Source organism: Castor canadensis, chromosome 3, assembly GCF_047511655.1.
Source record: "Castor canadensis chromosome 3, mCasCan1.hap1v2, whole genome shotgun sequence".
NCBI lineage: Eukaryota > Metazoa > Chordata > Mammalia > Rodentia > Castoridae > Castor > Castor canadensis.
This window is the reverse complement of record NC_133388.1, coordinates 73,322,211-73,348,606: the sequence shown is the minus strand read 5'-3', so window position 1 is coordinate 73,348,606 and position 26,396 is coordinate 73,322,211. Positions and strand designations below refer to the sequence as shown.

At 37.1% G+C, this 26,396-nt stretch overlaps 1 protein-coding gene across 5 annotated transcripts in view; it reads left to right on the top strand.

Annotated features, from left to right (window-relative positions):
- Positions 1 to 26,396, top strand: part of Nubpl (NUBP iron-sulfur cluster assembly factor, mitochondrial) — a 266,538-nt gene that overhangs the window by 31,242 nt on the left and 208,900 nt on the right. Inside the window, exon 1 of one of the 5 annotated variants that reach the window (XM_074068203.1) lies at positions 17,572 to 17,734. The exons of the other annotated variants lie outside the window; for them this stretch is intronic. The gene's annotated coding sequence lies outside the window, so the exon portion shown is untranslated. Of the gene's footprint in view, positions 1 to 17,571; positions 17,735 to 26,396 lie in introns of those variants that run through there. 5 annotated transcript variants of the gene reach the window in all.

Below are 26,396 nucleotides of genomic sequence, written 5' to 3'. Positions count from 1 at the left end.
ATGATTCTCAGGTTTGGTGTGTTAATGGAGTTGGTGAGTTCTTGCATTTTCTTTTCACAGGTCTTGAGTTGTTGAACTAATAGTTCTTTGATTTTTCCTTTAATTACCTTTTCATCTTCGAGTTCTGAGATTCTGTCTTCTGTTTGTTCTATTCTCCTGGATTGGCCTTCCATTTTGTTTTGCAATTCTGTTCTTTTTCTGAGGTTTTCCATATCCTGAGTCACTTCCTCTTTAATGTTGTCTATTTTCATCCTGATTTCATCTATCTCTTTATTAATTGTGTTCTTTGTTTCACTTTGGTGTTTATACAGTGCTTCTATGGTTTCCTTTATTTCTTCTTTTGCTTTTTCAAATTCTCTAATTTTGTTGTCTTGGAATTTTTTGAGTGTCTCCTGTATATTTTGGTTGACCATATCCATTATCATCTCTATAAAATTCTCATTGAGTACCGGTAGTATGTCTTCTTTTAAATTATTTTTGTGGACTTCATTGGGTTCTTTGGCATAGTTTATCTTCATTTTGTTGGAGTCTGGGTCTGAGTATCTGTTTTCTTCATTTCCCTCTGGTTTCTTTACTAATATTTTACTGTGGGGAAACTGATTTCCCTGTTTTTTGTGTCTTCCCATCATTGCCCTTGGTGTTGTTATTGTCCTTGTACTGTGTGCAATTAAGTATTTTCTAGCTTGTAGGAAGAACAGTATTGATATTTAGAATGGAAGGGTGAGAGGAGATGGAAAGCAAAGAAGTTAAAGAAAAAGGGAAAAAGAAAATAAACAAACAAAAAAGTTTCAAAGATATAAACAGGGAGAGATAGTGTACTAATTAACAGTAAGCTGAACAGCCATTAGAGAGACAGAGAGAGGATTGATAATATATGAAAAAAAATCTCCAAGTTCAATTGCAATAAAGTTTCAGGCTTAATAATTTTGGTGTTAGTCCCTCAGCCTCCAATCCTGGAGATGGTGTCTCAGAAGTAGTTCTGTCGTCTCATCAAAGGGGAAAAAAACTGAAAAAACAAAACAAAACAACAGAAAACAAAAAGAACACCACACAGTGTCCCAAGTTCAAATGCAATACAGTTTCAGTAGGTTTTTCAGCATGCAGGTGTAGTTCGGTTGTTGTCTCATCAAAGGAAGAGAGAAAAAAAGAGTCTGGAGACAGTTCTGTGAATGTCTGATGCTGTGGCTCACTTGCCCACTGCTATAAGCCTGCTGCTGCTGGAGGCTTTACTTATGCAGAAATCAAGAGTGAGCTTAACACTCACCTAGCCCCTCAAGCTTTGTTTACTTAGGGTTCTCCTGGGCGCTACCACCACTGCTACAAGCTTTCCCCTTTCCAAGCACGCTGGGGAAGGTGACACTGCACCCGCTTTCTCAGGCCTGCATTTTCATTTACGGTTCATGTGTGAAGTGGGTCTTCCCCACTGTCCTGTGGAGTTTTCCTCCCACCGCCACTTTTACAAGCTTTCATGCTCCTGATTGCTGGGCATTTGCCACCGCTCCTGCCTTCTCTGGCTGTCTTGTTTATTTATAGCTTATGTGGGAAGTGGGTCTTCCCCTCTCTCCTGTGGAGTTTTCCTTCCACTGCCACTTTTACAAGCTTTCCTGCTCCTGGTTGCTTGGCTTGTGCTGCTGCTCCTTTCTTCTCCAGCTGGCTTGTTGTGAAGGATTTCCCCTCCCTCCCTCTTTGATGCTCAGGGCGCCCCGCCCTCTTTGCTACGTGTCTTTTTTGTTGTTATTGCTTATTATTCAATTCTTTTTTCTCTTTTATTCTCTGGGTGGGGGTCGGTCTGTCCAGGGGGCTGTGCTGATCTGGCCCAGGGTTGTCTGTGGGAGTACCATGTGCTGCTTAGCTCACCTTGTGGTCTGAGTCTTCCCAAGCTGTCTTTGGCACTGCTGTCTGGCGGTGGCACGGGAGCCTTCCTGATTTCTCCATTTAACGTGAATTGGAGATGCTATGCACAGGCTGGAGGTGTGGAGGAGTCAAAGTTTTGCCTGTTCTCGGTGGTTTTTCCTCTAAGGTGTATCTCCAGTGTCTCTCCAAGATTTTACTTTAGGAAGCATGCTTTTTGCTTCCTCCCTCTAGCTGCCATCTTGGAATCTCTCCAGCATGGCTATTATTATTATCAAACCATTGTCAAGTACAATGTGGTTTAAGTGATGGTGTCAGAGATGTCAAACTTTAAAGCATCTGTGAGCAGTTAAGGCAATTAAATATTCAGGTAGTATAGACAGCCAATAACACATCTTTTAAAATGACCAGTCTGTAGATAAAGTAGGGAAAACGTCATACTTACTGTTATTTTTGAAAGTCTGAACCTTGATAGTTCCTCCCATTTCCTTACTGGGGAACTGGTGAACAAAGGAGGACACTCTGAGTAGAAGCTATATAAGGTATTACCTGGTGCTAATAGAAGAATATTTTTGATTAGTGAATTAAAAAAAAATTGAGGCGAAGTTCACAGTGCCAGAAGTGTGAGCCACACTGACTGCATTATGAAAGATTTGTTCTGCTTTCAAGGTCTGACCTTGATTGAAAGGGCAAAATGAGAACCTGGATAATTGAGGTTTCTTCTTGGTTGTTTCCAAAAACATGTTTTTGTTTAAAATCCAAAGTCTGTTTTATGAAATGGAAATCAAGAGAACAATATGCAGTGTACCTACAAGTAAGGTTAATTGTGTTCATTCAAGACTTTACTGGGTATTTACCACGGATCCTACAGATGTAAAGTGAAAAGTCAAAGTTTCTGAATTTATAGTCTAGTGGGAGAAGCATAACAAACACACACTTTTAGGTAGTAATAACAGTATGAAAAATAATAAGGCAGTGTAAGGAAACAGAAAGTAATGGGAGATGCTCTTTCCAGTAGGGTTATCCAAGATGGCGTATCTGTAGATGTGACTTGTGAGAAATTGGGCTATAGGAAGACCAAAAGCTCTAAGATGGAATCTACTTGGATTATTTGAAGAACAGGAGCAAGGTCACTGTGACTATAGTGACCTTATAAGCCATAGTGGAAATTTGAATCTTTTTTCTCTAGTGTAATGTAGCGGAATTTTACCCAGCATGGTGACGTGGTCTAATTTACTCCTTAAAAAGGATCTGTCTGTGATGTAAAGAATAGACAGTAGGGGAATAAGAGAGAGTATGAGAACAGAGATTCTAGCTAGTAGCCCATGTAAGAATCAGGGCTAAAGATGATAGCTTGGACTTTAGTGGTAGAGGTAGGAATAAATTCTTAGGTTCTAAAAATACTTTAAAGATAGAACTTTCTGATAGATTGGGTATTGATGCTAAAGGAAAGAAAGAGATAGTTGTGTTTTCTTTTTTATATTTTTAGTAATATATGTAATATAAAGTTTATTTTAGCCATTTTTAAATATGCAGTTCATTGGCATTAAGTACATTCACATTGTTGTGCAACCATCACCCCTGTGTGTCCCTAGAACTTTTTCATCATCCCAAACTGAAATCTGCATTCATTACATAATAACTCCCTATTTCTCTCCTTACCCTTCAGCTCCTGGTAACCACCAATCTGTTTTCTTTCTTTATGAATTTGACTATTCTAGGTATCATGTATAAGTGAAATCATACAATATTTTGTGTCTGTCTTATTTCAGTTACAAAATATTTTCAAGGTTCTTCCACATTGAATTTAGTTTCTTTCTTTGGTTCTTTGGTTTTGGTTTGAGCAACTGGTAATAATAGTTCCTGAGATGAAGAAGACTTCTGAAGGAGAGAGTCATAGGAGTTAAAGTCAGTTCTCTTTTATTCATGTTAAGTTTTAAGTGTCTAGTAGACACCTGAGTGAATATATTGTGTAAGTCCAGAGAGGCTGGGGCTGGGGATTTAAATTTGGGTGTCATTAATATGTACATGGTATTTAAGGCCATAGAACTGAATATGATCACTTTAGAAGAAGAATAGATTTGAGTAAATGGTCTGTTAACTATTTGTACTTTTTAAGGTTGTGGTAAAGGAGCACATACTCTAAGACTTATCTTAAGATGCTTAATCAATAGAAAGTTTAAACAAATGATATCAGTTTTAAATGTTCTATTTGATATAGCACATTGGTTTTCAGCAGTTGTTTGCTTGTTATTTTATTGGGCAATGTGGTTAACTTTCTTCAGCTTAAAATAGTGGTAAGTTTTGTTCTCTTAGAGCTCCAAGGAAGAATTAAAAAAAAAATTGTGCCAGGATGAATTGAGTATTGACTAGAATGGTTATTTCCAAAAGCTACATAGACTAGAAACTTTATCATGGTAGGGACAATTTAAAAATTAATAAGTGCCAGTGATAATAGGATAAAAGTGGCTTGTTTATGAATGGACTGTTTTAGTGAGCAAACCAGCTGTGCATGACTGAAGGTGGCACCTGTCCAGGGAAGGATGTTTGGGGAAATTTGTACTTAGTTTTTTTCATTAACAAGAGAAAGACTTTTTAGTTAGACTACTCTTTTCCAAAGGATTAAGTTTCAAAAGAAGGATCAGACCACTTTGGTAGGGTGAGGTGAGGGTGGAGTAAATGTTTGGAGAAAAACGGTTATTTGCAGAAATACTGTTATAGAACTTCCTCTAGACATTGGTTTGTAGGCATTTGACCAAGTACTTGACAGGCAAATCTTAGTATTACTTGTTTTTTTTTCTCCTTAATGAGAATTGTTTGGCTCGACTTGCTCCCAATTTTGTCTTTACAAGTAGTCACTCATGGTGGTTTTAAAAGAACTTTCCCCATTATAAGTAATACTTACATGTTTTGAGTATCAAATCTTCTCAAAAGTAGTCTGGTAGTACAAGTTTTTTTAAAATTAAATAGAGAAAAAGGCATATGGTTTCATGTTGCTAAAGGATGTTATAATTAATCAAGGAAAAAGGAAAATTTGAGGATCTATAGAGTGTACTAAAAGTCATTTTAAAGGAGGAAATTGAAATCAGGAAATAATAGACTTGCTTGGAAACAAGTCCTATAAATAAATGGAACTTGAGTAGCTAACATCTGCCTGTGACAAAATCCCCTGGAAGACTGCTAATTTTCCTTGTAGTCCTTGAGTTAGGGCTCTGACATATTCATATTTGCTATGGAAATGATTGTGATAATATAAATGATTTTTTTTATTTTTGTACATGATTATATAGAGATGATAGAAACCAGCTGTTAAGTGCATGTCTTGTGCAGCACTGCAGGAAAATTGACATGGGCATTAGTAATTCAAAGGTGGCAGAGAGGATGTTGTTGAGGCTCATAGAGTGGAGGCAGATAATCTCTTGTTTCTCTTGGTGACTATTAGTTTTGGCTCTGGCAGGAATAGGTAGGTTTACCAATTATATCACACAGCCTGTGGTTTTCTGATTTAGTTTGTGGAATTGAAAAATCCAAGGCATTCCTTTAAAGCCTATTTATTAACTATCTTCAATATGTCAGACACTGTGGTGGGAATTTTAGATAGATTGGTAAAGAAGACAGTCCGAGTTATTTATTTATATCTGTGATAAATGCTGAAAAGGAGATGTTCTGGTGTTAGGAGAACATATAACAAGATACTAATCCTAATCTGAGGGTTGAAAGAACTCTTTCCCCAGGGAATAATATTAATTACACCAGCCTTCCTACAACTACCATTACTCTCTATCACATCATGCTTTCTTTAATAATTACTGTTGGCTCTATTTTTATTTATTTATTTAGTATTCATCTTCTTCCATGAATGAAAATTGTTGGAGAGCTAGGATATTTATGCTGGAAAGCCCTGAATGTAAAGAAGTTTGGGGCAGTAGAGGTACAAAAAGACCAATGGAATGGCAATCAGTGTGAGAAAGAGAGTAGTCACCTTGGAGGCTGTGTCAAGGATTTTGGAATTTGGAGTTCATCCTAAGGACAGTGGAATCAGATTGCTTAAAACTTACTTTCATGGAGGACTGAGGGGGAATACTACCGTGGATACAGGAGACCAGTTTAGGCTACTACAATTACATAAGCAGGAGAGCATGGCGGTGTCTTGGACTGCAGTGTTGGCACTAGAGATTGAGAAGGAGGTGACACTGGTAGGACTTGGTTACAGATTGGATATGAAAGAGGAGAGGAAGGAGTCAAGGATGACCTCTATTCCAGGTTTCTTGACTGTACAACTGAGTACAACCAAGCCTCTTAAGATATTTTTCCCCAATACATTTGAAAATGCATTTCCTCATATGCATCAAGTTTAGTATACAGAATAGCTCCTGCTTATGAAGATTCACAAATATGTTGAATTTTTCCATTCTTTTGGTCAGGGTGAAAAAGCAAGATACTTTTCAGCTTGTACTGGTTTATCTCCTAATAAGTAATCTGTATTTTTGCCCAAGGTTTGTTAATTGTCAAAATTGATTAGAATCCTAGACATTCAAAAAACAGTTTTGTTGAGATATACTTCATATGTCATACATTTTCTTCCATATAATTCAGTGACTTTTAGTATATTTTTGAAGTTTTGTGTCTACTGCATCCATCTTAGAGCATTTTCATTACCCACAAAGAAGCCCCACATCCCTTTGCTGTCACCTCACAATTTCCCATGTGCCCCTGCCCTAGGCAACCACGAATGTATTTTCTGTCCATCATGGGGGGTCTAAGGTATTCTAAGACCCTCAGTGGTCTGAACCTGGATAGTACCGAATCCTGTAATTTAATGGCTTTTCCATCTTTACTAAGCACTTACCATACATTGTGACCTAACTTGTATAGTTTGAGGTGTGAGAGCAAAACTAGCATGAATTTCTTTTTCTTTCTTCACAATTTCAAGGATAAATGGGGGCTCATTCTTGCTATAGCTCTTAGCAACTTCAGCATATGATTTTTTTTCTTTCTTTAGGTCAAAAACTTTCACCTTTTCACCTAAAGGAACCACTTTACAGGTTTTCTTTGACATATTTGAATTGCCAGCATCACTACTCTCGTCCTTTGGGGCTGTAATTAAGTAAAATAAGGGTTATTTGAGCACAAGCACTGCAGTGCTCCTGTAGTCTATCTGATAACCAAGAAGGCTGCTAAGTGACTAATGGTGGGGGGGGGGGTCACAAAGATATGCTGGACAAGGAGATGGCTCCTAGTGGAGCCAGACAGTATGAGATTTTATCATGCTATTCAGATTGTGTACAATTTAAAACTTATGAAATTACTTATTTTTGGAATTTTCCATTTAACATTTTCAGAATGCAGCAGACCATGAGTAACTGAAACTGGAAAGTGAAGCCACGGACAAGGAGGGACTATTGTGTATTTCAGTACTTAATTTTTTTGGAGTACTCAGGGCCTTGTGGTTGCTGGCAGGTGCTCTACCACCTCATTTGTTTTTATGGCTGAATAATATTCCTTTATATGGATATATCACACACTGTCCATTTTATCAGTTAATGGACATTTGCAGTTTTTGCTTTTTGGTTACTATGAATAATACTACTATTAACATTTGTGTACACGTTTTTGTGTGGATATATATTTCAGTGCTCTTGGATATATACCTACCAGTGTAACTGTTTACTTCTATGAAAATTATGTTGGCCTGTTTAGAAATTGCCAAACTGTTTTCCAACATGGGTGTGCCATTTTATAGGATGAGGATTCCAATTTCTGCATTTCTGTCCTTTTGATTATAGTCATCCTTGTGGATATGAACTGGCAACTTGTGATTTTGATTTGCAGTTCCCAATAGTGTTCATATTGGACTAAAATTAAATGTGATTGAAGGTGTAAAATTTACTGGCTGGCATTATAAGAAGTCTGAGAGTAGAGATGAATTGGCATATACATGTATTTCAAACATTTTGTAGGGCTTTACATTGTCTTTTTTTTTTATTCATATGTGCATACAAGGCTTGGGTCATTTCTCCCCCCTGCCCCCTCCCCCTCCCTTACCACCCACTCCGACCCCTCCCTCTCCCCCCCACCCCCTCAATACCCAGCAGAAACTATTTTGCCCTTATTTCTAATTTGGTTGTAGAGAGAGTGTAAGCAATAATAGGAAGGAATAAGGGTTGTTGCTGGTTGAGATAAGGATAACTATACAGGGCATTGACTCACATTGATTTCCTGTGCGTGTGTGTTACCTTCTAGGTTAATTCTTTTTGATCTCACCTTTTCTCTAGTTCCTGGTCCCCTTTTCCTATTGGCCTCAGTTGCTTTTAAGGTATCTGCTTTAGTTTCTCTGCGATAAGGGCAACAAATGCTAGCTGATTTTTTAGGTGTCTTACCTATCCTCATATTTCCCTTGTGTGTTCTCGCTTTTATCATGTGCTCAAAGTCCAATCCCATTGTGTGTTTGCCCTTCATCTAATGTCCACATATGAGGGAGAACATACGCTTTTTGGTCTTTTGGGCCAGGCTAACCTCACTCAGAATGATGTTCTCCAATTCCATCCATTTACCAGCGAATGATAACATTTCGTTCTTCTTCATGGCTGCATAAAATTCCATTGTGTATAGATACCACATTTTCTTAATCCATTCATCAGTGGTGGGGCATCTTGGCTGTTTCCATAGCTTGGCTATTGTGAATAGTGCCACAATAAACATGGGTGTGCAGGTGCCTCTGGAGTAACCTGTGTCACAGTCTTTTGGGTATATCCCCAAGAGTGGTATTGCTGGATTAAATGGTAGATCAATGTCCAGCTTTTTAAGTAGCCTCCAAATTTTTTTCCAGAGTGGTTGTACTAGTCTACATTCCCACCAACAGTGTAAGAGGGTTCCTTTCTCCCCGCATCCTCGCCAACACCTGTCGTTGGTGGTGTTGCTGATGATGGCTATTCTAACAGGGGTGAGGTGGAATCTTAGTGTGGTTTTAATTTGCATTTCCTTTATTGCTAGAGATGGTGAGCATTTTTTCATGTGTTTTTTGGCCATTTGAATTTCTTCTTTTGGTTCATTAGTTTTGGGAGAATTTAGTTTTTTAAGTTCCCTATATATTCTGGTTATCAGTCCTTTGTCTGATGTATAGTTGGCAAATATTTTCTCCCACTCTGTGGGTGTTCTCTTCAGTTTAGAGACCATTTGTTTTGGTGAGCAGAAGCTTTTTAGCTTTTTGAGGTCCCATTTATCTATGCTATCTCTTAGTTGCTGTGCTGCTGGGGTTTCGTTGAGAAAGTTCTTACCTATATCTACTAACTCCAGAGTATTTCCTACTCTTTCCTGTATCAACTTTAGAGTTTGTGGTCTGCTATTAAGATCCTTGATCCATTTTGAGTTAATGTTGGTATAGGGTGATATACATGGATCTAGTTTTAGTTTTTTGCAGACTGCTAACCAGTTTTCCCAGCAGTTTTTGTTGAGGAGGCTGCTTTTTCTCCATCGTATACTTTTAGCTCCTTTGTCAAAGACAAGTTGGTTATAGTTGTGTGGCTTCATATCTGGGTCCTCTATTCTGTTCCACTGGTGTTCATGTCTGTTTTTGTGCCAGTAGCATGCTGTTTTTATTATTATTGCTTTGTAATATAGTTTGAAGTCAGGTATTGTGATACCTCCTGCATTGTTCTTTTGACTGGTTATTGCCTTGGCTATTTGTGGCCTCTTGTGTTTCCATATAAATTTAACGGTCGATTTTTCGATCTCTTTAATGAATGTCATTGGAATTTTGATGGGAATTGCATTAAACATGTAGATTACTTTTGGGAGTATCGACATTTTTACTATGTTGATTCTACCAGTCCATGAGCATGGGAGATCTCTCCACTTTCTATAGTCTTCCTCAATCTCTTTCTTCAGAAGTGTATAGTTTTCCTTGTAGAGGTCTTTCACATCTTTTGTTAGGTTTACACCTAGGTATTTTATTTTGTTTGAGGCTATTGTAAATGGAATTGTTTTCATACATTCTTTTTCAGTTTGCTCATTGTTAGTGTATAGAAATGCTAATGATTTTTCTATGTTGATTTTATATCCTGCTACCTTGCTATAGCTATTGATGATGTCTAGAAGCTTCTGAGTAGAGTTTTTTGGGTCTTTAAGGTATAGGATCATGTCGTCTGCAAATAGGGATATTTTGACAGTTTCTTTACCTATTTATATTCCTTTTATTCCTTCTTCTTGCCTAATTGCTCTGGCTAGGAATTCCAGTACTATGTTGAATAGGGGTGGAGATAGCGGGCATCCTTGTCTGGTTCCTGATTTTAGAGGGAATGGTTTCAGTTTTTCTCCGTTAAGTATAATGCTGGTTGTAGGTTTGTCATATATAGCTTTTATAATGTTGAGGTACTTTTCTTCTATTCCTAGTATTCTTAGAGCTTTTATCATGAAATGGTGTTGGATCTTATCAAGGGCTTTTTCTGCATCTATTGAGATGATCAAGTGGTTTTTGTCTTTGCTTCTGTTAATGTAGTTTATTACATTTATTGATTTTCGTATGTTGAACCACGCCTGCATCCCTGGGATGAAGCCTACTTTGTCGTGGTGATTAATGTTTTTGATATGTTGTTGAATTTAGTTTGCCATTATTTTGTTGAGGATTTTTGCGTCAATGTTCATTAAGGAGATTGGCCTATAGTTCTCCTTTTGGAGATGTCTTTGCCTGGTTTTGGGATAAGTGTAATACTGGCTTCATAAAATGTGTTAAGCAGTTTTCCTTCCCTTTGTATTTCGTGGAACAGTTTAAGGATGGTTGGCATCAGTTCTTCTTTAAAGGTCTGATAGAATTCAGCAGAGAATCCATCAGGTCCTGGACTTTTCTTTTTTGGGAGACTTGATTGCTGTTTCAATTTCATTTTGTGTTATAGGTCTATTCAGGTGATTAATTTCCTCTTGGTTCAGTTTTGGATGATCATATGTATCTAGAAATCTGTCCATTTCTTTAAAATTTTCAGATTTATTTGAATATAGGTTCTCAAAGTAGTCTCTGATGATTTCCTCGACTTTCATGGTGTTTGTGGTTATCTTCCCTTTTGCATTCCCAATTCTTTGGGTTTTTTCTCTCCTCATTTTAGTCAGGTTTGCCAGGGGTCTGTCGATCTTGTTTATCTTTTCAAAGAACCAACTTTTTGTTTCATTAATTCTTTGTATGGTTTTCGTTGATTTCAGGTCTTATTTTTATTATTTCTCTCCTTCTATTTGTTTTGGGATTTGCTTGTTCTTGTTTTTCTAGGAGTTTGAGATGTATCATTAGGTCATTGATTTGGGATCTTTCAGTGTTTTTAATATATGCACTCATGGCTATAAACTTTCCTCTCAGGACTGCCTTTGCTGTGTCCTACAGGTACCAGTAGGTTGTGTTTTCATTTTCATTGACTTCCAGGAATTTTTTAATTTCCTCTTTTATTTCATCGATGATCCATTCTTCATTAAGTAATCAGTTACTTAGTTTCCAGCTGTTTGCATGTTTTTTGTCTTTACTTTTGTTGTTGAGTTGCACATTTACTGCATTGTGATCAGATAGTATGCACAGTATAATTTCTGTTTTCTTATATTTGCTGAGACTTGCTTTGTGCCCTAGGATATGATCTATTTTGGAGAAGGTCCATGGGCTCCTGAGAAGAATGTATATTGTATAGAGGTTGGATGAAATGTTCTGTGGACATCTACTAGGCCCATTTGATCTATTGTATATTTTAGATTTTGGATTTCTTTATTGAGTTTTTGTTTGGATGACCTATCTATTGATGATAATGGGGTGTTAAATTCTCCCACAACCACTGTGTTGGCGTTTATATATGCTTTTAGGTCTTTCAGGGTATGTTTGATGAAATTGGGTGTGTTGACATTGGGTGCATACAGATTGATGATTATTATTTCCTTTTGGTGTATTTCCCCTTTTATTAGTATGGAATGTCCTTCTTTATCTCGTTTTATCAATATAGATTTGAAGTCTACTTTGTCAGAGATAAGTATTGGTACTCTTGCCTGTTTCGGGGGCCATTGGCTTGGTAAATCTTGTTCCAGCCTTTCATCCTAAGCCTATGCTTATTTCTGTCAGTGAGATGGGTCTCCTGTAAGCAACAAATTGTTGGATCTTCCTTTTTAATCCATTTTGTCAATCGGTGCCTTTTGATGGGTGAATTAAGTCTGTTAACATTAAGCGTTAGTACTGATAGGTATGTGGTGATTCCTGTCATTTAGTTGTATTAGTTGTTTGAAGGTTTGATTGTGTGTACCTAAGTTGAGGTTACCCTCCACTGTCTTGCTTTTTCTTTTCCTGTGGTTTGGTGCTGCCTGTCTTTTCATGGTTAAGTTGGGTGTCACTTTCTGTGTGCAGAATCCCTTGCAGAATCTTTTGTAGTGGTGGCTTTGTGGTCACATAATGTTTTAGTTTCTGCTTATCATGGAAGATTTTTATTGCTCCATCCATTTTGAATGATAGTTTTGCTGGGTAGAGTATCCTGGGGTTGAAGTTATTTTCATTCAGTGCTCGAAAGATCTCACCCCACGCTCTTCTTGCTTTTAATGTTTCTGTTGAGAAGTCTACTGTGATTAATGGGTTTACCTTTGTATGTTAGTTGTTTTTTCTCTCTTACAGCCTTCAATATCCTTTCCTTAGTTTCTGAACTTGTTGTTTTAATTATGATATGTTGTGGAGTAGTTCTATTTTGATCTGGTCTGTTTCGTGTCCTGGAGGCCTCTTGCATCTGTATGGGAATATCTTTCTCTTGATTTGGGAAATTTTCCGTTATTATTTTGTTGAATAGATGACGCATTCCCTTCGCTTGCACCTCTTCTCCTTCTTTGATGCCCATGATTCTCAAGTTTGATCTTTTGATGGAGTCATTGAGTTGTTGCATTTTCTTTTCACAGGTCTTGAGTTGTTTAATTAATAGTTCTTTGGTTTTTCCTTTAATTACCATTTCGTCTTCAAGTTCTTTGATTCTGTCTTCTGTTTGTTCTATTCTGGTGGCTTGGCCTTCCGTTTTGTTTTGCAGTTCTGTTTCATTCTTTTTTCTGAGGTTTTCCATATCCTGGCTGTTTTCCTCTTTAATGTTGTCTATTTTTGTCCTGAGTTCATTTATCCGTTTATTCATCGTGTTCTCTCTTTCACTTTGGTGTTTATACAGTGCCTCTATGGTTTCCTTTATTTCTTCTTTTGCTTTTTCAAATTGTCTATTTTTGTTTTCTTGGAATTTCGTGAGTGTCTCCTGTACATTTTGGTTGACCCTATCCAGTATCATCTGTATAAAATTCTCATTGAGTACCTGTAGTATGTGTTCTTTTAAATTATTCTTGTGGGCTTCATTGGGTCCTTTGGCATAGTTTATCTTCATTTTGTTGGAGTCTGGATCTGAGTTTCTGTTTTCTTCATTCCCCTCTTGTTCCTGTACTAATTTTTTGCTGTGGGGAAACTGATTTCCCTGTTTTTTCTGTCTTCCCTTCATTGTCTTCGGTGTTGTTACTGTCCCTGTACTGTGTGCAATTAAGTATTTTCTAGCTTGTAATAATAACAACGGTAATATTTAGAATGGAAGGGTGAGCTTAGATGGAAAGCAAGAAATTAAAGAAAAGGAAAACAAATACACAGACAAGAGGGAGATAGTAGAGGAAGGTTTCAGACAAGAAAGTTTCAAAGGTATAAACAGGAAGTGTTAGTGTACTAATTGACAGTAAGCTGAACAGACATTAGAGGGACAGAGATAGGATTGAAAATCAAAAATAAAAAAAAATTAAGATAGGAATAAAAATAAGTAAATAAAATAAGTAAGTGAAAGAAATATCTCTATATTAAAAATGAGTTAAAATAAAATGGAAAATAGAAAATAAAAAAAAAAAACCAAAAAACCCTCCAAGTTGAAATGCAATGAGGTGTCCGTCTTAATGATTTGGGTATCAGTCTCATTCTCCAGTCCTGGAGATGGTGCCTCAGATGTTGTTCTGTAGTTGTCTCATCAAAGGGGACACATAAAGTAGAAGAAAACCACACACACAGAGACAAAAAAAGGAATAAAAAAAGAACCCCACCTAGTGTCCCAAGTTCAAATGTAGTACAGTTTCAGAAAGTTTTTCTGCTTGCAGGTGTGATTCCGTTGTTCTCTCATCAAAGGTAGGGAGAAGAAGAAAAAAAGAGTCTGGAGACAGTACTGAGAAATGTATCTGCAGCTGTGGCTTGCCTGCCCACTGCTGTCAGTCTGCTGTTGCTGGAGGCGTTGTTTATGCAGATCTCTGGGGTGAGCTTAGCACTCACCTCGTCCTGCAGGCTTTGTTTGTTCAGATTTCTCCTGTGCGGGAGCCTCTGCTACAGGCTTTCCCCTTTCCAAGCACTGGGAAAGGTGACACTGCACCCACGTTGTCAGGCCTGTGTGTTTATTTACAGTTCATGTGGGAAGTGGGTCTTCCCCATTTCCTGTGAAGTTTTCCTCCCACTGCCACTTTCACAAGCTTTCCTGCTCCTGATTACTGGGCGGTGCTGCTGCTCCTGCCAGCTGCCGTGTTTGTTTACAGTTCACGTGGGAAGTGGGTCTTCCCTCCTCTCCTGTGGAGTTTTCCTCCCTCCCCACTCTCACCTGCTTCCCCGCTCCTGGTTGCTGGGCGCGCGCCTCGCCCCCGCTCCCGCCAGAGGCTCTCCCACCCGCCTGGCTTGTTTATTTACAGTCCTGGGAAGGGTTCCCTTACCCCAATCTTCAGTGCTCAGGGCGCCCCACCCTCTTTCCAGCGTGTCTTTATTGCTCTTATTGCTTATTACTCAGTTTCTCTTTTTTCCCTGGTGGAGGTCAGTCTGTCTAGGGGGCTATGCTGCTCTGGCCCAGGCTTGTCTGTGGGGGAACCGAGGTACCGCGAAGCTCACCTGGTCCGCGTCTTCCCAAGCCGTCTGGGTCCGGCAACTGGCAGCCCAGGGGCCCTCCTTGTTTCTCTGTTTAATGTGGAGTGGAAATTCTCTGCGCTGGCTGGAGGTGTGGAGGGGTCAAAGTTACGCCTTTTCTCAGTGATTATGCCTGCAAAGTGTGTCTCCGGCGTCTCTCCAAGATTTCACTATAGGAGGCTCGCTTTCTGCTTCCTCCCTCTAGCCGCCATCTTGGAATATCTTACATTGTCTTTATGATTTTTGTTTAGCAACTAATGATCAAAACATTTTAAGTTCAGTGAGTTTGGGGTACCTCAAATGTAATTTTCCCAAGCCCCTAAATTTTTTTGTTACAGTTTTCCTTCCCTTTAAAATGCTGTCGTAATCCCTTTGGCCACTAAACAACATGGTTGAGAATGTCTGAGCGACTAAGGACAAATTCAGTTTAACAATCCAAGGACCATGTTATATTAGAGATAGTGTTTACCTGTGTATGCTACCTTCACAAAACCTCCACCTGTGTGGGGAAAACAGATATATGAATTTATTTATATATAAAATAGAATGTGAAAATTGCAGCTGTTGGTGAATAAAAACAAAGCACGTTAAAAGCAGAACAGAGAGAAATTAAACCCAGTCCTTTGAAGGCCAGGCAGAATTTTGGCTAGTAGGAAAATAACAGAAAAAAATAGAATTCTGTAAGTTTGAAAGCTGTGTGAGCAAAGTTATAATAGCAGGAAATTACAAGGTGTTTGGGATGAGAAATGACTCGTATGTGTTTAGTATGTGATATATTGGGACATGAGGGCTAGCAGAGAATCCATCTGAAGATAAATTGGTATGTGCCATAAAGGAGTTTGGATTTTTACCCTGTTATCAGTGGGATACTTTAGGAAGTTTTCCACCAGTGTACAGTTCATGATAAAACCTTGTGTTTTTCTTTTTTTCTTTTTTTTTTTTTTTTCATTTTTCTTTTATTAAAAACCTTGTGTTTTTCAAAAGTAAGATTTACAGTGACATGAACGAACAAATTAGACAGAATATAGGCACAGGAGCCTGTTGTTACAGCCAGAATGAGAATTGAATTTCATTAAGTAAATTGGTTTAACAATAAGGGTTTATTATTTCCTTTATTAACAAGTCTGCAAGTTACAGAGTTGATTAAAAAGCAGTTCAGCCTTCTCAGGGCTCTGGGGTGGCATATCTCTTGACTTTTTCATTATAGCTTTGAGATGACTGCCTCACTCAGTTGCAAGAAGGAAGAAAAACGATGTGTTTCCTTTGTTGTTGTTTTCCTTTTTGTTAGGGAAGAAAACTTGCACAGGCTCTCCCTAGCTTTACTGACTAGGATTGACCTCATGATCATGTTTTAGCTGCAGGAGTGGTGAGGCAAGTGTTGAATCTGACATTTTCTAACGTGTGTGAAGAGGAGGGAGTGGGGTCGGGTTAATGTTGGATGGCAGCCATGTGTAACTGTAGACCCAGCAGTGATCACAGGTGATACTGTCCTCTGGCTAGAGGTAAAAAGGTCAAGAGACAGATCAGAAAGAAGAGAGGTATAGAAGATGACTCTTAAGTTTGGTAGGTGAATGAAAAGGTGGTGATGGCATTTACCAAAATGAATCTTCCAACGTGAAACTGAATTATATCCTTACTCTCTTACTTGAGCCACTTACTCACTCGAACTTGAAGCTTGATGTGTGGGACCTTATAATCCCACTTTCAAATCACTAAACCTAATGGAAAATGGAGGAGGCAGTTGGAGGTAGGACAGTGGTGTTTAAATTAAGTGCTATTCCTAGGACCATGCCAGCTTGCTGCAGAAGAATCACCTGAGAGCTTTTTAAATGAATCATAGTCTCTGAGAATTGATATTTTTAGGTCTGGGGTTTGACCTTCAATTTTGCTAACAAGCTCCCCAGGTGATTCTGATGCACATAGTTACTAGCTAAGTTTGGGTACTTTTGGTTCGATAAACATGGGCTTTGTATTCAGGCAAACCTGAATTTTGTATCTCAGCTCTTCACTTATTAACTGTATAAACTTGGACAAGGCACTTGTCTCTCAGAGAGCTCAGATTCCTTATCTGTGGTAATGTGTAATAATAAAAATAATGACGACTTTACAGAGCTTTTGTGAAATCCAGAACTATTATATATGTAATAGCATGGGCATAATGCCTGCCCCATGTAGTAGGACTTCAGTAACTTGCTATTAGTATATGTGTTAGCCCATAGTAAGTATTGTGCATTTGATGTAGCATAGAAACACAGATGTCTGTACAGCTACAACAAAACAAAATAAGAAGCAGTATACAGAAAATTGCTCCTCTTGTTGTTTAGTGTCTGTTGTAATCAGAGGCTGATTTCCTTTTGGCCCAGCCAAATTATCTTCTACGCTTTAGCATATGATTCTTTATTTTCTTAACTGCATTTTAGGTTGTATTTGTTCTGTGTAATCTATGTAAGTATATAACCTGAAAACTAAAACCCTTAAATCCAATTTCTGTGAAATATGTTACTTATTATTTAATGGAGACTATTTTTCACAGTGACCTCATATAAAACCTTAAAACTGCACGTAGTTCTTGCTCTTAAAACAAACAAAATGCCAGATAATCGTAATCAGATAAAAATAATAAGTGCATAGTAAGGATCATTTTGTTATTCTCAAAGTTTATATTAGGTAGTTGCCTGAATTAATAATAGGATATTATTTTAGATGGCAGTTTTGTGTGGTAAATGACCACTTGCTGAGAATGGCTGCTTATTTTTCCTTTTTCAGTGTGTGAAGAGGTCTTTGTGGATGGAGAAAGACACTAACCCCGAGTACTTACTTTGTGCTAGAAATTTGACTTAATTTGTTTCTTTGGAGAGAAGCAGCATGTTGTAGTGGTTACTTGCAGACCTTGAAGACACCTGCCACGGTTCCTCTCTCATTTCCCATTCCCACACCTGCCTGGCCTTGGGATATGACTAGCCTTTGTGAGTCTCCTTTTCTTCATTGGAGGTTTGTGATTTGTATTAAACAAATTAACATACACAAAGTGTTTAGGAATTGCCTAGCACATAGTGCTGCATGACTGTTAGTTGTTCTTTGAATTTTACACATTCACATGGCCTCATAATGTTCACAAAAGAACCATGTTCATTTCTCTCTCACTTTTGGTGGTATGTGTGTTTGAACTCAGGCTTGCACTTGCTAGGCAGGCACTCCACCACTTGAGCCACACTCCCAGCCCTTCTTTTTTGGCTTCAAAGTGTCATTATTATTATTATTTGGTGATACTGGGATTTGAACTCAGGGCCTCACACTTGTTAGACAGGTGCTTTACCACCTGGGCCACTCCGCCAGCCATTTTATATGTTGGGTTTTTTTTTTTTTTTTTTGTGGCAGCACTGTGGGCTTGAACTTAGGGACTCATACTTGCTAGGCAGGTGTTCTACCACTTGAGCCATTCCACTATTCCTTTTTTGTGATTGTTCTTTTCAAGATAGGGACTCCAAACTATTTGCCCAGGGCTGGGATTGAACCATGATCCTCCTGATTTCTGCCTCCAGAATAGCTAGGATTATAGGTGTGATCCACTGGCACCCAGCTGTGTTGGGTGTTTTCAAGATAGGTTCTCATGAACTGTTTGGCTGGTTTAGAACAGTGATCTCCTGATTTCTGTCTTTTGAGTATCTAGGATAACAGGCCACCAGCACCCTGCCACTGTCATTATTGTTTTTAAAGTGGGATATGTTCTTAATCTTCATTTTACAAGTAATAAAACTGAGACTTGATAAGATTAGTAACTTATCCATGATCACCCATCTGTGAAGTGATAAAAATACTAGCTTGCTTCTTCACAGGTCTATTATGCCTTTAATGTGTTATTTAAAAAAAGATTCACATTGTGTTAAGTAGCATTGATTTTCATAAAAAAATTTTTCCCACTTGGCAAGATACTTAATAGATTAAGTGTTTATGATCTTTGAGTAAGGTGTTAATATTTTTAAAAAGATGTATTATTTTCCCTTTATTTAAAATATTGTATTAATATTTAAACATGTACTGAATATTGCAGTAGCAATTTAATTGCAATTAATTACATAATTATAATTTACCTGGCTTTAGGTACTGATGTTTTTATAGCATCATTTTGTAAGTATAATGGTGCTTTGGAGTTTTGCATAGTTTTTGAACTTTATTTGTTAGGACTTGGGTTTGAACTCAAGGCTTCATGCTTGCTAAGCAGACACTCTACTGCTTGAGCCATGCCTCTGTGAACTTTATTTTTAATTCAGTATAGATGTATAGTTACATACAGCTGTACATATGTGGATACAGTACAAATGTTCATTTCCCCATTATGTAGATGCAATCTGTGATTAAGTAGATTATCAAAATCCTCAAGATTTATACATTTTACAAAAAATAAGAGCAACTATGTTTACTAATTGAAAACCATTAACTTATTGATAGTATTGAGTTGATACTTGTATATCTACCTCTAATTTTTTTTTAGAGACAACATCAAATATTAAATGATTTTTTAAAATTAAAAATTAAATGTGTAATAGAGGAATGAAAAAGTGTTAAACTAGATCCTAAAGCCAATCTTTTTTCTCTATATATTTATTTTGGGGGTTCTGAGAATAACTCAGCAGGGACCTGGGCTGAGATAGGGTCTGTAGGAAAGGAACCTTGGAGGGGTGCAGAGCTTTTAAATTTCTTTTGGTAAAGTGCAGCTTGCTGCCAGTAATTCATTCTCTCACTTTGTTCAAGGAAGTTGCTGAATTTGCTTCTGAGTTAGAGAACAGTTAACCTAATTTTGCATTTAATGTGTTATGTCTTAGTTTCTTTTCATTAGTTACAAGATAGCAAAGGTATTAAATAGTTTTTGAATTTTATTATCTGTTTCTAATAAGAATTTATCCAGAACTTTTTCATGACACAATTTCTCTTTTAAAAGTAATTCTCCTTTCTCCCTAACATGGTGCTCAGTAAATTATTTTCCTTAATCCTCAGCAGGGCAATGTTGGAAAGGTCACTGAGAGAGCAGAGCATAGGAACCATGGGGTTTCAAAACCAGCTGCTTTCAGTGCGTTTGGTTATGCCATCTTCCTACACAGATGCGATGTATTCCAATATTATTCACTCTCTATCATTCTCTTTTTCTTTCCCTCTGGTTGGGGGTAATGGATAAGGGAGAGGGGGGTTAATCTGATTAAAGTATAATATATTTATGGGTGAAACTCCTTTGAACAATGAATATACACTTTAAAAAAATGAAGGCCAGGAATGTAAAATAGGTCCTTTGCGGGGATGGGTATTGGTGGGAGTGGGAAGGGTGAGTAGATGGGGTGAAGGAGGGTGAATATAATTGTTGTACTCTATATACTTGTATGAAAATAGAACAATGAAGCCTTTTGAAATTATTATTATTTTTTTGCGGTACTGGGGTTTGCGCTCAGGGCCTCATGCATGCTAGGCAGGTGCTGTACCACTTGAGCCACTCCACCAGCCCTGAAATTGTTTTAAGTGGGGGTGAGGGGAGTGTAATGAGGGAGAATGATGGAGGAGGTGAACTTAACCATGGTACATTGTAAACATATATGGAAGTGTCACAGTAATAGCTCTCCGTACAACTAATAAAAATGTTTAAAAAAAAAAAACAACTAAAAAAACAACCCAGCTGCTTGGCTGCTGTGAATTTTGAGTGTGGAGGGTGGATCAAATATTCTGTTAATCCCTGATTCCTGTCTTCTTTGCAAAATCTGCTATCAGAATTGTAAATGCTATTCTTTGCATTGCAGTCTAGTTAAGGACATTCTTAAGGAGTTGAAGTTGGTTTTTAGAACTTTTGCTGTACTACAGCAAAGGTTCTCTAGTTAGGTTTCTAGATTCTCAGGCTTAGGTTCTGACAACAAAAAGACTAGTTGATGTCACAAATAAGATGACTGTTCTTTTTTGGGGCTTATTGTCTGTAAGCATCATTTTTTTGCATTTTTGCATGCATTACCATGTTGATAAAAGGCTTTCTAATTTTCTCTGTATTTGAAGACTTTACCTTCTAAGGGCATTAGAAGGGCATTAGTACTTTTTTTTTTTTTTAATTTATGTAGGACAAGGATTGAAGGTTTTGCTTTTGTTTTTCTTAATCTTGGGGTTTTTCTTAATCTTGGGGTTTTACTACTAATTTATTTTTCTCTGTTACTTACTAAGTGAAAATGGGGGACTGACGGCAATTTCTTCTTATTGATGTTGCTTGTCCTGCTTTGAAGAGGAAAAAACAAAACAAAATAAAACTCCTTTGCAGTCCTTTTATATTTGAAATCCTATTGTGTCTAACTAGCAAAATTAACATAGTTTTAAAAATTAGTCTCTTTTTTGATTAGCTTTTTCATACCATGTTACATACCTTTAGTTTTCAAAGGTTTTACACACTATCATATTTTAAATATCAGACCACCATACCATTGTTTACACTAGATTTTCTTCTATGAAGTTTCATTGAGATCAATAGAGAAATGACTACATAGATCTTGGTGAAATGTGGTAGTTACGAATAGATTACAAAGAAATCTATGACCCCTTCTTTATTAATTTAACTTTTTTGTTGTTGTTTTTGAGACAGGATCTTTCTGTGTAGCCAAGACTGGCCTCAGACTCATGCTCCTTCTGTCTCAGCTTCCGCTGGTGAGATTCTGGGCATGTGCCACCATGTCTAGCTAACCTCATCTACCTACCTACCTTCCTTCCTTCCTTCCTTCCTTCCTTCCTTCCTCTCTCCCTCCCTCCCTCCTTCCCTCTCTTCCTTCTTTCTTTTTTTCCTTTTTTGGTGGTACTGGGGTTTGAACTCAGGGTTGGTGCTTTCAAAGCAGGTGCTCTGCTGCTTGAGCCATACCTCCAGTCCACTAACCTCATCTTTAATATCGAAATGTTTTTAAGCTTCTCTACATTACCTAATTTTGAGACCTCTACCTTAACATGTTAACATAGAAGTTATTAGGAGAGGGGATTACATGAAATCATAGAATATTAAAACTTAAGAGGGATCTTAGGGATCATATAGTAGCCAATCTTGTTATTTTACAGAGGAACAAATGGAGGTTTGTTCATTTATTCATCCATTTATTCAGTAAGTATTTGCTTCTTACTATTCTAGGCACTTGGGGGAATATCCCTGCCTTTTTGAATTGTGAAACAGATAATACATATCATAATTAAATCATAAGTAGTCTGGGATTCGGGAGGGGAAGAGCTTGAGAGTGAGTGTGGGCTTGCAATTTGAAATAGGGTAAGCTCCATTGAAAAGATGACATTTGAGAAGAGATATGAAAGAAGTAAGAGAGTATGCTGAGTGGCTGTTTTGGGAAAGAGTGTGTCAGAGGGAAGGAACACCATTGCAAAGGCCAACAGGTAGGAACATGCCTAGCTTACTTCCAGGGATAGTAACAAGGCCAATGTGGCTTCTAGAGGAGGAAGTAGAATGGAGTAATAGATGATGAAAAATTAATAGGGTTAGGAGGTAGGAGGTATGTGGGGAACTTGCTGGGTTATATGGGATCTGGTGTATGATTGTGAGGGCTTTGGCTTTTATATGAATGAAACTGGGTGAGTGGTGGGATTGAAAAGTGTTGAGTAAGGTAACATGATCTGACTTAACATTTTAACCAAATCTGTTGAGAAGAAATACTGGTGAAGCATTGTCAGAATTACCAAACAAAAATGTAAAGGACTTAAATAGGATACCCATTTAAATTTGAATTATAGATAAATAATGAATAATTTTTTTGTGTACATATGTTCTGTGGAATGTTTATTGACTATATACTCATTGCAGAAGGTTCACTACTTTTGTAAAAACCATTTTTAAAAAGAACCTCTTCCAAGGTACTTTAGATTATTGTACATTATTATTATCATGGTCCTGTTGGTCTCAAGACCTAGACTCTTACAGAAAATTTTTATTTCTCTCTTTCCTGTATTTTCTATATTGTGTTTTTCATATTCTGGACATTTTATACCCTAGGGCTTTATACTTGTGGTTTGTTGGCCTTCGGCCCAGACCTAATAAATCATAGTTTCCTATTCTGGGATGGAATAGGGAATCTCCATGACTGACTGTTGTTCTAGGTTCTTTATATACAATAGTGAACAAAATCTATAAAAATTCTCACCCTATTGGAAGAGATACAACAAACAAATAAGTGAATGTATAATAGTATATTGGATAATGATGTAGATACTAAGATGAAAGAAAACCAGAGAAGAGAACAGGAAATGTCTAATGTGGTGGTGAGTGGATATCAATTTTAGAGTGGCAGTGAAACCTTACCACATGATTCTGTTTAATATTTGAAGGAACTGAGCAATAGACAGAAGGGAAAGAATGGTGTCTCTACCATGAGGCGGATGTTCACTAGATTTCAGGTCAAACGAATAGCAAATGAAAATGCCTGAAGGCCAGAGCATGCCTTATGTTTTTCCGAAACTGCAGAGGCGGTGTGTCTGGATTGGAGTGAAAAGGGGAGGGCAGGAGATAATTAAAGAAAAAGAAAGATGAGTGGCTGGTGATTGCATTTAGCCTTCATCATAAGCTGGAAACAATTGGAGGACTGGGTTTAGCTGTAACTTTATCTCTAGGCTTTAGTTTCTTTATCACTAAAAAGTGGACTGAGGACTAAGATGACCACTTGTTTTTTTTTCTACTCTAAAATAGTCTTTAATTCAAAATATATTAATTTTCTTTCATTTCCACTTTTCAGCCCTTTTGCAAGCAGTTACTTATTATTTGGGATTCTTCTGTACTTTTCAGGAACTCCGTTCTCGTTGTGCTCTAGAAGGCTGGGTGAACTTTTCCCTTTATGCTGTCCTTGCTCCTCTTTCTTGCCTGACTGAACTTGAAAATGTAGACAATCCTTTGATAAGCAGTAGGAAATTGTTCTCTTATTACTTTGTTCAACCATTAGTACTTCTGACAATCAGATTCTTATTTAATCCTGGGTAACAGAATTCGGAAACGTGTTTTCTCTATTACAAACTGTAAATCTTATGAATGACAGCTTGATTTAAAGATAGGCAGAAAGAGAAGAAAGAAGAGCCCCAAATCATCTCTAAATTGAATAAATATCAATTGCCAGTGTAAGATTAAATTGACTTTAATGTGTAGGGCATTGTGGATAAAGTCTTGACGGGGTCCTTCTGTGGAAAGAACAACCTTAAGTAGGTCTTAATGGAATATTTGTTTAGAAATAATTGGGTGGGAGTGCTCTAAGATACTGTTTTGATGGGTTCTATTAGCAGATGAGAGGGATAAAAGGAACATGTCATGAAGCCTTACAATCTTTTTAAAGGTAAATTCTGTTGGAAGAACAGAGCAATATCAAAAATGTTGATGCCTTTGAAATCCTTCACACAAAAAAAGAGGACTTGTAGGCTCTTAAATTGCAGCTTTCATGAAGTAGTAATGAAACAGTATAATCACTCTGAATAATTCTGCTACCTTTTGCAGCTCTCATAGAGTGTTATAAATTATAAAGAAACAAATTCAAAAATCTAAATGGAATCTTGGGGTTTGATCTGTCTTGGCTTATCTGCTAGGTTTTGAGTATTTGCCAAGAGTCAGAAAAAGAGTATATGTTAAATAACAACATGTTTGACTATGTTTATGGTCACATTAAAGATGAAAATCACATTTTACAATAGTAAGTTTATAGTTATTTTTGCCAATAATAATTTTCTTTTATCTGTTGTGTAAGGCTTAGTTGTAATTATTCTTTTGAGCCTGGCTGAAATTAAAGGCAAAGCAAATCCTAGTTGGAGCTTTTTTACTAAATGTAATTTTTATGGGAAGAATGAGGCAGAAAGTGTTCATAAAACTTAGCCTAGGTAAATACCCAGCTACATACATTTATTTATAGCCATCTATCTTCCTCATTTATTTTCTTATAGCATAGAACTATCTGGTTGGAAAATTAAATTGAAAGACTATTTACATATTTTAAATAGAAACCTATTTAAAAATAATGAAATAAATTATGAGAACAAATAAAGTGTATGTGGTACCTTTTGAACATGATTCAATTCTGGACTTGAAAACCTATTTAAGCTTAGTTTTATGGAAATGGTAAATGTAGGGTAGGGGCTGTAGCTCAAATGGTAGAGTACCTGCCTAGCAAGCATGGAACCCTGGGTCAATTGTACTTTCCAATAGCTATGCCAATTCTAAATATGACAGTATTTAATTAATATAGGCTTTAGTGTTTCTGTTAATCGACAGTGATTTTATTCATGTATATAAAATCTAAGCAAGACAATGGTAACTTAATTCTAGGGAAATAGTCTGAAAAGTATGTTCTTTATTATTTAAAAAAATTTAACCAATTAAGGATGAAGTAGATCTCTACTGAGACAGCTCCTTTGACACTAAAGAGGTAATTTGACTCTTATGTTGGCTGATTGAATAACTTAGTCATGAGAAGTTTATTCTCTAAATTAACCTATGGACCAAATCTTGCTTGTTTTTGTAAAGTTTTATTGGAACACAGCCATGCTCATTAATTTCAGTGTTGTTTATGGCTGCTTTAATGCTCCAATGGTAGTGTTGAGTAGTTGCCATAGAGATCATATAATCCAGAAAGTTTAAAGCACTTATTAGTTGGACCTTTATGAAAGATGTATTCTATATTTAAATTTTTTGTAGTCAGATTGTGTTAAAGTTTTGGTGGAGGTTTGTAATTTTGTGTTAAATTTTCCATTCCGCTTCATTCTAAGAAAGAATATGTAAGAGAGAAAACATGGTTATTTTGAGTGTTAGTTTTTAGTTTTCTTATCCGTAAGTAGAGATTATACCACCTTGTTGTTTTAATGTAAGGAGTCAATGACAAGTATAATTAAATGCTTAGTTTCTGGTATCAGAAGAATTTTTTTTTCCTTAACTATACTTGGGTTTGAACTCGGGGCCTTGTGCTTGCTAGGCAAGTGCTGTACCCCTTGAGTCACACCCCCAGCACTCAGAAGGAATTTAAGCAGTGGGAAGATATAATCAGGAAAAGTCTGTGTCTGAGTGATTTAAAGTGGTTATGTTGTTAGATTCTGATTTGTCCATAGAGCTATCTGCAAAAGCCTAGTTTTTCCATGGTGTTAATATAACATTGCTGATTAATTTCCCTTCATCCTTTACATCTTCCCTCCTTCCTTTGCTTTGCCTCTTTCCCTCTTTCTTTTTCCTTCACTCTTCTCTCCGCCTTCTTACTTTGCTTCCCTCTGTTTTCTTTTTGATGTAAACAAGCATCAGAATTAAATTTGATTAACTATTAGAGTATACCAAGAACCTGGTACATATTAGTTTCTCAGTTTTCATTAGTGCCATTCTCTAGGAAGCAGAGGAATTCTAAAATCTTTGAACTTCCCCTTCCTCCTTTATTTTTGTATAATAATGTATATTGGGAGCTATCTGGGTAGTTTAAATAAAGTTCACTCTTGGCGCAGAAATGTTAGGGCCGACCTTTAGTTTTTTCTTGGCTCATGGTGCCAAAGATTCATCTTTATGCAGGCCTGGTTTTCATCTAGTACACAGGATAGATGACAGATCTCAGATTTTGAGGGAAACTTGAAGATTTAGTGAATATGAGATTGACTGTAGCAGTGTTATTAGTTGGAACACATGGCTATGTTCATG